Source organism: Formica exsecta, unplaced genomic scaffold (assembly GCF_003651465.1).
Source record: "Formica exsecta isolate Colony F162 unplaced genomic scaffold, ASM365146v1 scaffold62, whole genome shotgun sequence".
NCBI lineage: Eukaryota > Metazoa > Arthropoda > Insecta > Hymenoptera > Formicidae > Formica > Formica exsecta.
In genome coordinates, this window is record NW_021853381.1 from 335,701 (window position 1) to 348,718 (window position 13,018).

The window sequence follows — 13,018 nt, forward strand, 5'->3', positions numbered from 1 at the left end:
AGGGAATGAGAGAACTAGACATACACGTATCCGCATATATATGTTAGGCGCGCCGGTGTATAGGTGAATGCGTTGGTGTGCGCTCGTAAGTTAGCGGGGAAAGAACCTGGGGTGTCGTCTGGCATGGTGCCAACTATCCGCTTCCGTTATCGTTCCTGCGGGAGTCGCCGACAAGAATTCAACACATTTAGGCGTTGCAGGGGGAATGAGCGGTTCCTCAAAAATTCCTGTAAACATTAATGTAAGTCTTATCGGATCGATATTTAATACGTGCGTGATAATAAACAAATAATTTTCTTCTTCTTTCACAATCATGTATCACAGTAATGTAATATTCGACTTTGTCATTAATTAGTCAATAAAAGCTTATTTGTAAAAAGAGTATTTTTTATAATGCATTATATTTTATTTTTTTTTGTTCCGTTATATTTCGTGAACATGGCAAAAGTATAACAGGCATATTTATTGTGTGACAATTTGTACGAAACGTATCATTGCAAGTTAAGATGCACTGAGATTTATTCGTTTCTCAGTATGCCTCTTGACACAGATGTCCATCTCTTTTATAGAAGAATTTTTTGGTGCTACGTTATCCTGTCATTAGGCACAGCAATATTTTACATGGAGTGTGGCCATTTTTTTCTGAAAGAGGACAGTTTATATAAGGAGAAGGTTAATGATATACTTTGAATTTACGAAATGCTGAATAAAATTTGCATCAGACATTTCAGAATGTCACACGTTGTGAATAATTCTACGATTTACTTGCTGCGGGAGAGGCAGTTGGTTCGATCGATCGGCGTTACCGCATAATGAGAGAGGTCACAAGCCGTCAGCCGACATTACGAAATGAATGACGTTAATCATTATCTGGGATGAATCCGGATTTAAGACCGCGGTACTTTTAGCTGCGGAAAATGTTTTGTCAAATTTGAATTTATTATCGCTTGCCAGATAGCGGAGCGTATTTCAACCATAATTTTATTTGACCCACATTCTTCAAGAGATCTGGCTTTCCATTTCTCAAGAATCTGCGAGATAAATCATCTCTTCATCAAGTTAGATTATAATAGCAAAATCAAATTCATGGTTGTTTCATGACGGCGATAGATCGTAGCTGAAAATTTGCAAGAACATATTTATTATAATATCATTTATCATATTTTTTAATAATAAATTTATCATTTTTACTAAAATATCTATTAATTATATTATATAATGCAATTCCTTAATTAAATCATATTATATTGCTTTATCACGAAGAAAGTGATAAAGTGACAAGTTTTTTTTATAAAACCGATTTGAGAAATTTATACTCTCAATCGCGCATCACGTTTAGACAGTTTCGTTATCTTCCTTGTAAGTTAACATGTCAAAGGTTGTTTGCGTCGTACTATCTGCTTTGATGGGAAATGAGTTAGACTTTGTCGCACTTTAGACACGATATCACGCGGCAGATTCGTGCGAATAGCCGCACAGTGCGACGATACTCGTGGAAGCAATCCGAAAGTGAGAGATTTATGGTTAAGAAACGGCCTCGTAAGAGAGCGAATCTCGAACAACGGAGGACCGGGGAGATCTATGACCTCCTGCCGGTTCTCGCACTTTGTCTCGCGTACGGATATAAACGCCACACCATGCTCTCATGGACGCGGACAATGGGACACCCGCTAGTTCCCGGCGGGATCGTCCACTCGCGCGAGAAGAAATCTTAGGAAATCGGGCGCGCTCGTATCTATCTACAAACATCGTGGACGATTTTTCTACGATCACATTGGACGCGACAACTCGGAGATGTCTCGTGAAAATATGACATTGTCGAGTCGCAAACATTGATTGCCGTTATCAACGTTACAATGCCGAGGAGGAAATATGTCAGGTATTATCCGCGTGTTATAACGGACGATCATTTAGATAACGTTGGCGTTATCAGGGGATAAAAGTATTTATTGCGTTCGTATAATCATAATCTCTACGATACATTTAAAATCTTGTATCACGATTGATCTAAAATATTAAATATCACTATTATCGCGCATATTCTGTGTTGCAGCGAGATATGTATAAAATCTTTTTCATCGTTCTTGGTAGATATTTAACTTGGCTATGTCAGTTGGAACCGCCTAGACCGAGTCTCTCTTCTCTCGCAAAATGTTTTTCTCAGGATGTCGTCCGACGTGTGCGCCGCTCCGTCGTCGTGAAATATTAATCTTCGCTCTGAGGACCGGCGGAGAAGTACTAACAGGAACGCATGTAATATTTAATTATGTCACGAATGTCGCCGCCGCCGTAGGAAATGCAGATAAACTCACTGAGATTTTGTTAAAATTTTACTCGCCGGATTATCCGCGCTTTGCGCCGAACGGAGGGCACTCTCACCCTATGCCTCTATAAGCGTCGACTTAATTGCTTATAATATTTTCAACTGATCGTGAGACTGCGTTATTTGATAGATTAAAGATTCAAGAATTGCGAGGGACACTATTAAACAATCTTGTCTTTTGAGTCTGGTAAGATTTCGCTCGGCTGTCATTAAATCACTCGACTAAGGTATACTAATTTAACCAGTGTTAACGTACACTTAGCTGCCGCTCGAATCGAACCGGAAGTGGATCACGCTTTTGGCAAACACTCGGCGGTCACGTGCACACCCCCGCATATCCAACCTTCTCTCATGCTAATTGCAGATAGGCTGCACTGGTTAAGCACCGTGCCCGTAGCTCGCCGCGCTTGAAACCGAGAACCTCCATTAGCCGCGATAGAGAGAGAGCCCGTGTTAAGAGTGTTAATGTGACTCCCGGGGATCGTCGGGCTTCGTCGGTTCTAGTCAGGGTCGATTTCGAGCGTAAACTGTTCTTCCGATTAGCGAGCGAAAGTTCCTTCCCTTCTCGGTGGTGTGTGTACATTCTTAATTTATTATATGGCGTGCACATAGAATTATATTAACGAACAAGTACACAAATAATCGAAGCAACAATTTGCAGAAATTTAATTTGTATTTTAAAAAATTATTAAAAAAGAATGGCTCTTTCTATATAGTAATATTTATCAACACACATTTATCTCCGCGCAATATCTAATTTAATATAAATTGATTATAAAACACACAAATACACATTAATAAATTATATTAATAATTTAAAATAATAAAGTGAAAGAATCAAAAGAATTTTCAACCTACGTCGTAATAGTGGATAACATTGAGATATAATATCATTATGACGGGGGGAATTTCGCAGTTTGCTTTCATAATACTATTCAAATTCTATATTTTAACGATAGTATTCATTGGCAAATATCCTATTCACACGAAGATCGCGAGATGGACCGTTTGTGGCTGTTCGTGTGTTAGCTATGTTTAAAGAAGTTATACGATGAGTCGAATCGAGTTATCAGGGCACCGAGGCTAATCGATATTCCGGGGAGGAACGAGTGAAGTGCATGCACGTCGGGACGTCGATTATTTGGATTACTCGGGCGTGTTCGACGAGTGGTTTCATCTTGAACTTCGTTCCTCCGGAAAAGTTGAAGCTGTTAGTAGCCCCGGCGGCGTGGCTCGCGCGCGCGAGCGCGTAGGGAGAGCGGGCACGGTCCAAGAGTATCAAAGGCGAAAGTTGGGCTATACTTACGGAATATCGCTTTTAACGCTGGCAGCCTTCGTAAATGTCGGGGCGGAGTTGCCAACTTGTACGACGGAATTCAGTTCATACCGGTAAATTATTCCGCCTTTTCACTAGACTTCCTCTCCTTTCGCGAACTTGCGCGCATTGTACCGGCGTTGCCGGTAACCACCTCCATTCCCCTCCCTCCCGTCCCCTCTTCCATTTTACCACTTCTCGGTTATGCGTACGATTTTGTACATGTAAAATACTACGTAAACCGCGGTTTGTTCTCACAGAGGATTTATAATTACGTCGTAGCTCTGTATATTTCGCGTTGTATATATTTGGATATTCTTTATTTTTCATTAAAATTACAAGATCGTAATATTTTCGTACAGTCTTAAGATATATTTAATATATTCTAGAAAGAGAGAGAATTTTTTGTGCTTGGAAAAGTTTGTGAACAGCTTTTTAATTGTTTCTGGAAGAATTAAAAGATGTAATGGAATCAAGATGAGTTTCCGCGAGATTGGCCATCGAAATTATCCGTGTTCAGTTCCGTCTCGTTTTCTATTCCCTTGCACGGTCCGCTGCTCTAGTCATGTCGTCTTAGTCTGGGGCTCTTCTTCCGTCCTCTATTTCTGGTTTTCGGTCAGCACTGAGACCCGGAAGTGCCCGTTGCAAGGATGTTCCGCTTCGCGTTGTCTTTTACTTTTTTTTTTATCCTCCCTCTGACGTCTACTGCGTCTTTATCTTCTTTCGTCTTTCTTGCTCCAACACGTTCGATATAACTGCACGTTTATTCTTCCGAAGCAAGATTTTGCCACGATACGTAAACTGTGTCGCGATTCAAAGGTAACACGAATTCTTTTGAAAAAGAATGAAAGAATCACAAAAGCTGTCGCGTTCGTCTTGATTCCAGAACTCCCTATACTTATTACGATTCTACTTTTTACTACTACTCGTCCGATTCCTCTTTTTCCCGACTTGTTCAGTGTAAAGTCCCGCCTCGTTGCCTATCGAAAATATTCTTCCCCTTCCCTTCCACTACCTTCGACAATGTTCATCGAATTTCCTTCCCCTCTGCCCTCGCGCCCTCTCGTAGGCACGTTCAATATGTTTCGTACGCGTATGCAAGGAAATTTAAATATTTACTCTTTGTCATAAAGTTTGGCGGAGCGAGCAGAATGGGAATTCTGCATAGAGATTGCACGATGCAAAGGGATAGACCGAGTTTGTTTGTCCGCGGAAACGGCGATCTTCATATTGATCGCTACTTCATTTTTCTTCTCTCCCACACTTCGCCGCTCGATATATACACGCTTTAGCCTCGCCCCGGGTTTGTCTTTTCTTTTCTATTTTTCCGTTTCCGGTCAGTCCCGGATCCCCGCGGGAGTATCCCCGGTACCCGTGTCGCGCGCTGAGAAACATTCTCGTTTTATTCTCTTCACCCTTTTAACCCTTATCCTTAGTCTTTTTACTATCGTCGCGCGTTTCATATGTCTCCTGTGACTCCGTTATCCATTTGAAACTATAGTATAAATATTTACGTAAAGAGAGACGAAAGCACAAAAGAGTTCACATAATGCAATTTAATGAAGTTCTGAAAGTTTCTTTCAGGTTACAATTTTCTCGTTCTTTTACTCCTTTTTTCTTTCCCCATTCTTTATTTCATGCTTTTTTTCGCCTCGTTGCGCTGAAAAAAGAAATATATATATTTTCGTCTTATTTCCTCGTCGAATTTTCTATAAGCTTTATCTTTAGCCTACTACTATTTTTGTGTCGCGTATTCTTTTGACCTCCCTCTCTTTCTTGGTACCCAAACGATCCTTACGGCCACTCGCCATGAGAAACGATCCTCCAGCACTGAGACCCGGAAGTGCCCGTTGCAAGGATGTTCCGCTTCGCGTTGTCTTTTACTTTTTTTTATCCTCCTTCTGACGTCTACCGCGTCTTTATCTCCTTTCGTCTTTCTTGCTCCAACACGTTCGATATAACTGCACGTTTATTCTTCCGAAGCAAGATTTTGCCACGATACGTAAACTGTGTCGCGATTCAAAGGTAACACGAATTCTTTTGAAAAAGAATGAAAGAATCACAAAAGCTGTCGCGTTCGTCTTGATTCCAGAACTCCCTATACTTATTACGATTCTACTTTTTACTACTACTCGTCCGATTCCTCTTTTTCCCGACTTGTTCAGTGTAAAGTCCCGCCTCGTTGCCTATCGAAAATATTCTTCCCCTTCCCTTCCACTACCTTCGACAATGTTCATCGAATTTCCTTCCCCTCTGCCCTCGCGCCCTCTCGTAGGCACGTTCAATATGTTTCGTACGCGTATGCAAGGAAATTTAAATATTTACTCTTTGTCATAAAGTTTGGCGGAGCGAGCAGAATGGGAATTCTGCATAGAGATTGCACGATGCAAAGGGATAGACCGAGTTTGTTTGTCCGCGGAAACGGCGATCTTCATATTGATCGCTACTTCATTTTTCTTCTCTCCCACACTTCGCCGCTCGATATATACACGCTTTAGCCTCGCCCCGGGTTTGTCTTTTCTTTTCTATTTTTCCGTTTCCGGTCAGTCCCGGATCCCCGCGGGAGTATCCCCGGTACCCGTGTCGCGCGCTGAGAAACATTCTCGTTTTATTCTCTTCACCCTTTTAACCCTTATCCTTAGTCTTTTTACTATCGTCGCGCGTTTCATATGTCTCCTGTGACTCCGTTATCCATTTGAAACTATAGTATAAATATTTACGTAAAGAGAGACGAAAGCACAAAAGAGTTCACATAATGCAATTTAATGAAGTTCTGAAAGTTTCTTTCAGGTTACAATTTTCTCGTTCTTTTACTCCTTTTTTCTTTCCCCATTCTTTATTTCATGCTTTTTTTCGCCTCGTTGCGCTGAAAAAAGAAATATATATATTTTCGTCTTATTTCCTCGTCGAATTTTCTATAAGCTTTATCTTTAGCCTACTACTATTTTTGTGTCGCGTATTCTTTTGACCTCCCTCTCTTTCTTGGTACCCAAACGATCCTTACGGCCACTCGCCATGAGAAACGATCCTCTAACGTAATTTTTCACAGTAAGCGCCGTGACGATTGTCGTAAAAAGAGAGGAAACGTCGATCGGAATTGTCGACGGCGATCTGAGGAAATGAGGAGAATTTCGTGTTTTTCGTAGAAAACTGCTGCTCTCGTCTCGATTCCTATTCTCTATTCCCTTCCACGCTCAGCTACTCCCGACTCGTATCGCTTTAGTCTCGTGTCTTCTTTTCTCTTATTTCTTGCTTCCGGTCAGCGCCAGATCCTGCGGGAATTCAGGTACTCGTGATGCGTTGAAGAATATCCGCGCTTTACCCTCTCCACTTCTTTTAATCTTCACTCTTAATCCATTGTTGTTCCTGTATTCTTTTAATTTCATTTTTTTTAAGCGCAAATAATGTCTTTCAGTTACTTCTCAGGTTAAAAATATTGTTGCGAGAATATCATTTCTCATAGATTTATTTTCTATAGAAGAGAGAATATTATTTATATTGACAATAATTACATGTTAATTATTATATCATTAATTTTTTAAATTATTGAAATTATATTATCCTTGTCGTTATTACCGCAACATTAATCGCACTTTCATCATTTGATATCAGAAATTACATGAGAATATAATTCATATTTTTGTAGTAATTATAAATAATAAGATAAATTTTTTCGTTCAAGATTTTTTTTTGCTGATCTAAAAATGATTGTACGATATAATATTTTGCTACTAGTGCTACGACAGAAGAGAGAAAAAAGATGTCGATCGGAATTGTCGACAGAAAGGAGAGGAATTTTGCATTTTTCCCTGCAACGTCTGCTCTCCCGTTTCGATCCCCGCTTGCCATTCCCTCCTCCATGCTCGGCTACTCTCGTCGTATCGCTTTAGTCTCGCTTCGCCTTTTCTCTTCTATTTCTGGCTTTCGGTCAGCGTCAGATCCCGCGGGAACCTAGGTACTCGTGGTCCGTCGAAGGATGCTTTTCGTTTCCCGCCCCTCTTACCGTTCACTACCTTCGCCTTCCATCTCAATGTCTCCTCCGTCTTTCGCTCTCGTGTCCTCCTACTTCCCTCATTCTCCTCCTCCTTTACCTTCATACTTCACGGGATAACGTCGGGCGACGATGGCATTCCCGAGTCCAAGACCCGTTCGTTCGAGTTCGTCGAAATCCTTAAGGACGTCGTTGACCTCCTTTCCCCGACCGTTCTGCAGCTTCCACGTTTTCAGGCTGTGCAACCTTCCCCTCCCTCCTCCATTGATTCTCCCATCTCCTGCCGTTGGTCGCTCTACCCCCGAGGTAGATGCTCCTCTTAACCGGTCTGTGCAGATTCAATCTCGGGTACAGTGGATCCTGTCGTCGTCGTCATAGTCCTTGTCGTCGTCCTTTGTCAGGGGTTTGAGTAACTTAGGATTCGGCACTTCAACGGGAACCGCCACGCGGATAGCTTGTCAGGTTTCATCAACATATCCAACGTTATCTTGCGATTCAGCAAGACGTCGCAAAGTCGAAAGTAACATACCGGATGAGCGGAAGGGCTCTATCAATCCCTGAAATTACTGTCTTGAATTAAAGGAATTTCTATTGATTTCTTTTTGTTGCTTCTGGATGATATTATATACAATCATGTCTAAAAAATTGTACAATTTAGCTTTATATACGGAAAGAAAATAGAATTTATTTATATAAGAGGCAAAAAAATAATCATAATGACAAAATATAATAAAACAATGTTTAATCTCTATAATAATTTTTAAATCGGGACGCGCTCAAATTATGCAATAATGCAAAATGTGAGGATTTGAAATTATTTTTTGATGATTTGTTGCAATAATGATGCTATTGGGACAAGTTAATATTGCACTACAAATGAGCGCGTCGACCTTTTTGAATTTTGCATATAATTTTATATTAGCTAATGATATTACTAGATAATAGGCAAACACACAAGTTGAAAATATGACAATTACATCGTAGAAACTATTCAATATTTAACAAGAAAAAATATTTTTTAATTTATCTCTAATTTCTAACCAGCATTGTTTTAATAAAAGACTTGAGATAAATCATAAATAAATAATACACACACACACATACTATATATACACATACATACTATATATATATACCTCGTTAGAATCTCGATCTCTGCGCTATTTTCATTAATATCTCGTGACGCGTATAATTATCTATTAATCGCTAAAATGCTTTTAATGAACATAGTTTGCGATGATGCATAGATCTAATTAAATCGCGCAAAATCTTTTATCCGAGAACGTACTTTAATTCAATCACAAAGTCACTATCTAGTGTCTTTCTATTCATAATTCAATATTTAAAAATTTTAACGATGTAAAATATTATTGTAGCTGATGTTCTGTGAGAGGGAGAGAGGGGGAGGTTGTTACATTTATCTTATCGAGTTTCACGATCGTGACGCTCATTTATCTTACGCAGGCCACTCCGTCATCAACGACGTTATCGCCAATGGGGTAATTTAACTAAACGAATCGATTTCCGTACTGTGAGAGCATCGTAAACAGGACGTCGATTGGATTTCGATAAATCCGCTTAATGAATAAGTTCAATACGTCAAATCACGCCGGGGTGAGCGCGTCTCCGCGCTGAAATCGTTTGTTACACAATGCGGCTAGCGTTGCACCTGCGTCATATACAAATATTACTCTTGTTGTTTCGCGCGCTTGTTTGTTTGGGCCGCGCGAAATAATACACGGCGACTGGCTCTTACGCGTTGAAATATATATTTCAGTTTTCTCTCTCTCTCTCTCTCTCTCTCTCTCTCTCTCGCAGATTAGTAATTATGCGCCGCAACCGACAATGCGCGTGAAAGTTATTCACGTAAAATGGATATTAGCAACGCGTTGCTTAGAGAATACGGGATATTAATTCTCTCTCTTCCTCTTTTCATTATTTACATAGTTCCCTCCGTAAAAGAGTCTTAACTTAGAGAAGCGGAATTTTTTTTTGCGGTTCGCATACAAGTATATATTATACATAACACGATATCTCTCGTCGAGGGCTGATGGTTTAACCCCCTTGAAGCCCACCGTTGAGCACAATGGAGGCTCCAACGTTTCAGAAATGCTCGCATGACGAGACGCCGGTGCCGTTCGCACGCCACGTCTGCCTGCGAACAAATCTTCATTGTCCGGTCTAACGAGTGTAACTTCCGAAAACAATGCCCCGACGAGAGGGATGATAGAGATAGGTAGCTTCCTCAAATTCCACCGGGTAATCCAGCTGATAGCTATCGCTTGTCGAGAATCTCTGATTAGGGATTGTCCGTAAGACTCGTTCGATTCGTTGAGAATTTCATCGACGTAGATGCGAGAAGGAAGACAATTGAAAGAATGATATATCGCGCTTCGCGTCATATTTCTCTTTATTATACGCGAGATTCTGTTCAGATTGGAAATATCATCGACTAGCCGACACGTTCTGCTCTTTTAATTCACCATTGAATCGATTTAAACGAGCGTTCTCGCGCTGGCAGTTAATTAAACGAATTATTGTGCATTGTAAGACGTTTACGAATTCTCGGCTGACTCGAGGAGGATAATTCTACTTGTCTTCCGGCACTATGGCCGCCGAGGTTGACAAAGCCCTGACCATTTCTCCGTGGCTTCTCGTCTTCGGAACGACGACGTGTCACCGCCACCGTGAAAATGCGGTTCATTACATCCCTGGGGAGGGAGGGAAGCTGCCGCGACGAGCTGCCGTTGAACGGAGGGTGCGGGCCGTTTGGAAGGGCGCTGACAAATTGGCGCGACGTTGTTGACGAACGGCGAGAGGACGGGTAGCCGGTGTGCCTGGTCTGAATGAAACCGAGACAAAGCCGTATTCTTCCGCCTTATTTCTCGCCGCTTTACCGGTAACGCAATTTCCGTCATTTAAATAGCCGTAAGGAATCGTTCCTCCTGGCCGCTAGCTTCGCGATTAATCGCGACATTCAGTGGGACGAAATATAAGAGGAATAAGACGTATAAATAGAGATATAACGGCAAAAAAATGTACACGCACTCAAAAAAGTGGTATTGCAACCACAGCAAAAATTTTCTGGGAGCGCACAATTAACTGAGGTACATAAATGATTAGCAAATACTGTGATATCGCATACGTGTCGCATTTAATCAATCTAAGTGACAGAGACAGAATTTATATCTGAACTGTTTGTGAAATTTAGAAAGAATGTTTTTCTGTGGCGCCTATCCATGTTAAGGCCAATCATACTTGTTATAAAGTTTGGCTGTGGTACACAGAAAAAATTAGCGGCAAGAAACAAATGAATATATAATCCTCACATCTAACATATTTGTATAACGCGCCCAATCTATCTAGCTCTTTTAAACAATTTCTCTCAATTTTTCGATGCTGCAGTTATAATTGGCAGTTATATTTCTCACAAAGATCGTTCTAGCTGTAGTATCGAAACTCATATTTATCCAATGCAGTGATTAACATTTGGCAATGGGACCTAAATTTTCTAGAAGATATTATTAGAATATTGCTGCTATAAATTCTATATGTAACAGACAATATTCTAACAGATACAAAAAATAGCGATAAATTTTTGTTGTGACACCTAGAAATCTACCTATATCAGCAAGACATTTTTTTGAGTGCGCTTAGTGATGTAAAGGTATGTACGCTAATCGATTAATATGTGTACCGTTGATAAACCACTACCGGAGGGCTCTGGATTATGTCATACGCTACTGTGCGATGGTAATGTTGCCATATTCATCGCGGCGATCGTGATTCACCGACGACACGTTACCGTTCGCAGTGTGTACATATATGTGCTCTATTGCATCAAGTTCGTGCGCGGACGATGGCGTGTCGTGCTAGCCACATAAATATCTCGCTAATTGTCCGCCATGAAATAAATCCCGCTATGTGGAAACCGCCTCGTACCTACACACACTACGCCGTCCCGCGCACTCTCGTGCGTATACGCTCGTGTAATCCGGACGCGTCGGGGAACAATATCTCGCTGCGTTAGAAAATACGTCGGGACATATCGCGATTCTGACTATAAATTGAACTTTGGATGCGCGAGGCGAGACACGTATGGACGGTATGCAGATTCCAAACACGGAAACGCGATAATCGAGAGAAATGGTCGGATCAAGCGGGCGGAGACGCGAAGCGAAGGGATTGAGTGAGTAACCGTCAGAATGAAATTGTCGACAGTTGTTGGAAACGAACGAGTAGCTATAATAATCGATTTTCCATGCTGGCAACTCATATGGAGAAGTAACATTCGCTGCTGATTCATGATGGTTTCAAAAATATAAATAAATACATTGCTAACAATTAATTAATTATTTGTTTTTAGGTATAGTTTATTCGGACTCTTCTCTTTACTCTTAGCAACATTAAATGTCAACTTTATTTTTTATTATATCGTATAATCAATCTACAAATCTACAAATTATAATGTATATTTTAAATAGAAGATAACGATAAAAAACGAAACTACAAATCCTTTTTAGATATTAAGAGCTTGAGAATAAAATTTACGAGCCGATCCAAAGTACGTCGTTTAATGAAATTGTTACACAGGCGATATACAGTTACAGAAAACATAGACGCTCTTTCTCTCTCTCTCTCTCTTGCTTCCTCCATCATAGACGATGCGATGAATTTCGCGGAAATAGTTCTCGATCGCGCCGTATTTTATTTAGTATCGCGTAAACGTGCTTTATTTATCGACGCGAACAAACGAATAGTCCGAAGCGGTATCGACGTTATACTCGATAAAACGTTCGCCGACGTTGGAGAACGCAGAGAAAAGTTTGACATTATTAACATCTCTGATATTACGAAGAACTGCCCGGCGGAAAAGTAGAACGACCTGGGATACACAAAGTAACTCCGACGCCTGTCGCCCTTTATATTAAACCCGACGATATTGAACGCGCCCCCGCGCGCGCGGGGGAGGCTCTTTTCTTAAAAACCTAGTCGCGAGTTTCGCTCTTTTATCGCCCGCCGAAATCTCTCGTCTGAAAAGAAATGACACGGGCTGGCGGATGGAGTTAGAGCCGACGCGGTCTTTTCACCGGTTCGGAATGACAAAGAAGCCGCAGCTATCCGTCACGGAGAAACTTCTTCACGTGACAAGAAAACGTCGCCTCTAACCTGGTGCACGTCGTGACAGCTTTCTGACAAATCCAGACCTTGCAAATTCTGAAACAGGTGATTCTCAAACCTAAAGGCTCGAAAGTGATATCGATAATTTCTGCTTCAAATTTAATGACAAATTCATCAAATTTTGTTTATTGTATAAAAAAAGCAGAGTACTATAATAAATAATAAGTATATACGGTATATGCAATATATAATAATTATATATTATTAT

At 40.8% G+C, this 13,018-nt stretch overlaps 1 protein-coding gene across 4 annotated transcripts in view; it reads left to right on the forward strand.

Annotated features, from left to right (window-relative positions):
- Positions 1–13,018, forward strand: part of LOC115242733 — a 238,973-nt gene that overhangs the window by 75,158 nt on the left and 150,797 nt on the right. Inside the window, exon 1 of one of the 4 annotated variants that reach the window (XM_029819252.1) lies at positions 1,497–1,879. The exons of the other annotated variants lie outside the window; for them this stretch is intronic. The gene's annotated coding sequence lies outside the window, so the exon portion shown is untranslated. Of the gene's footprint in view, positions 1–1,496; positions 1,880–13,018 lie in introns of those variants that run through there. 4 annotated transcript variants of the gene reach the window in all.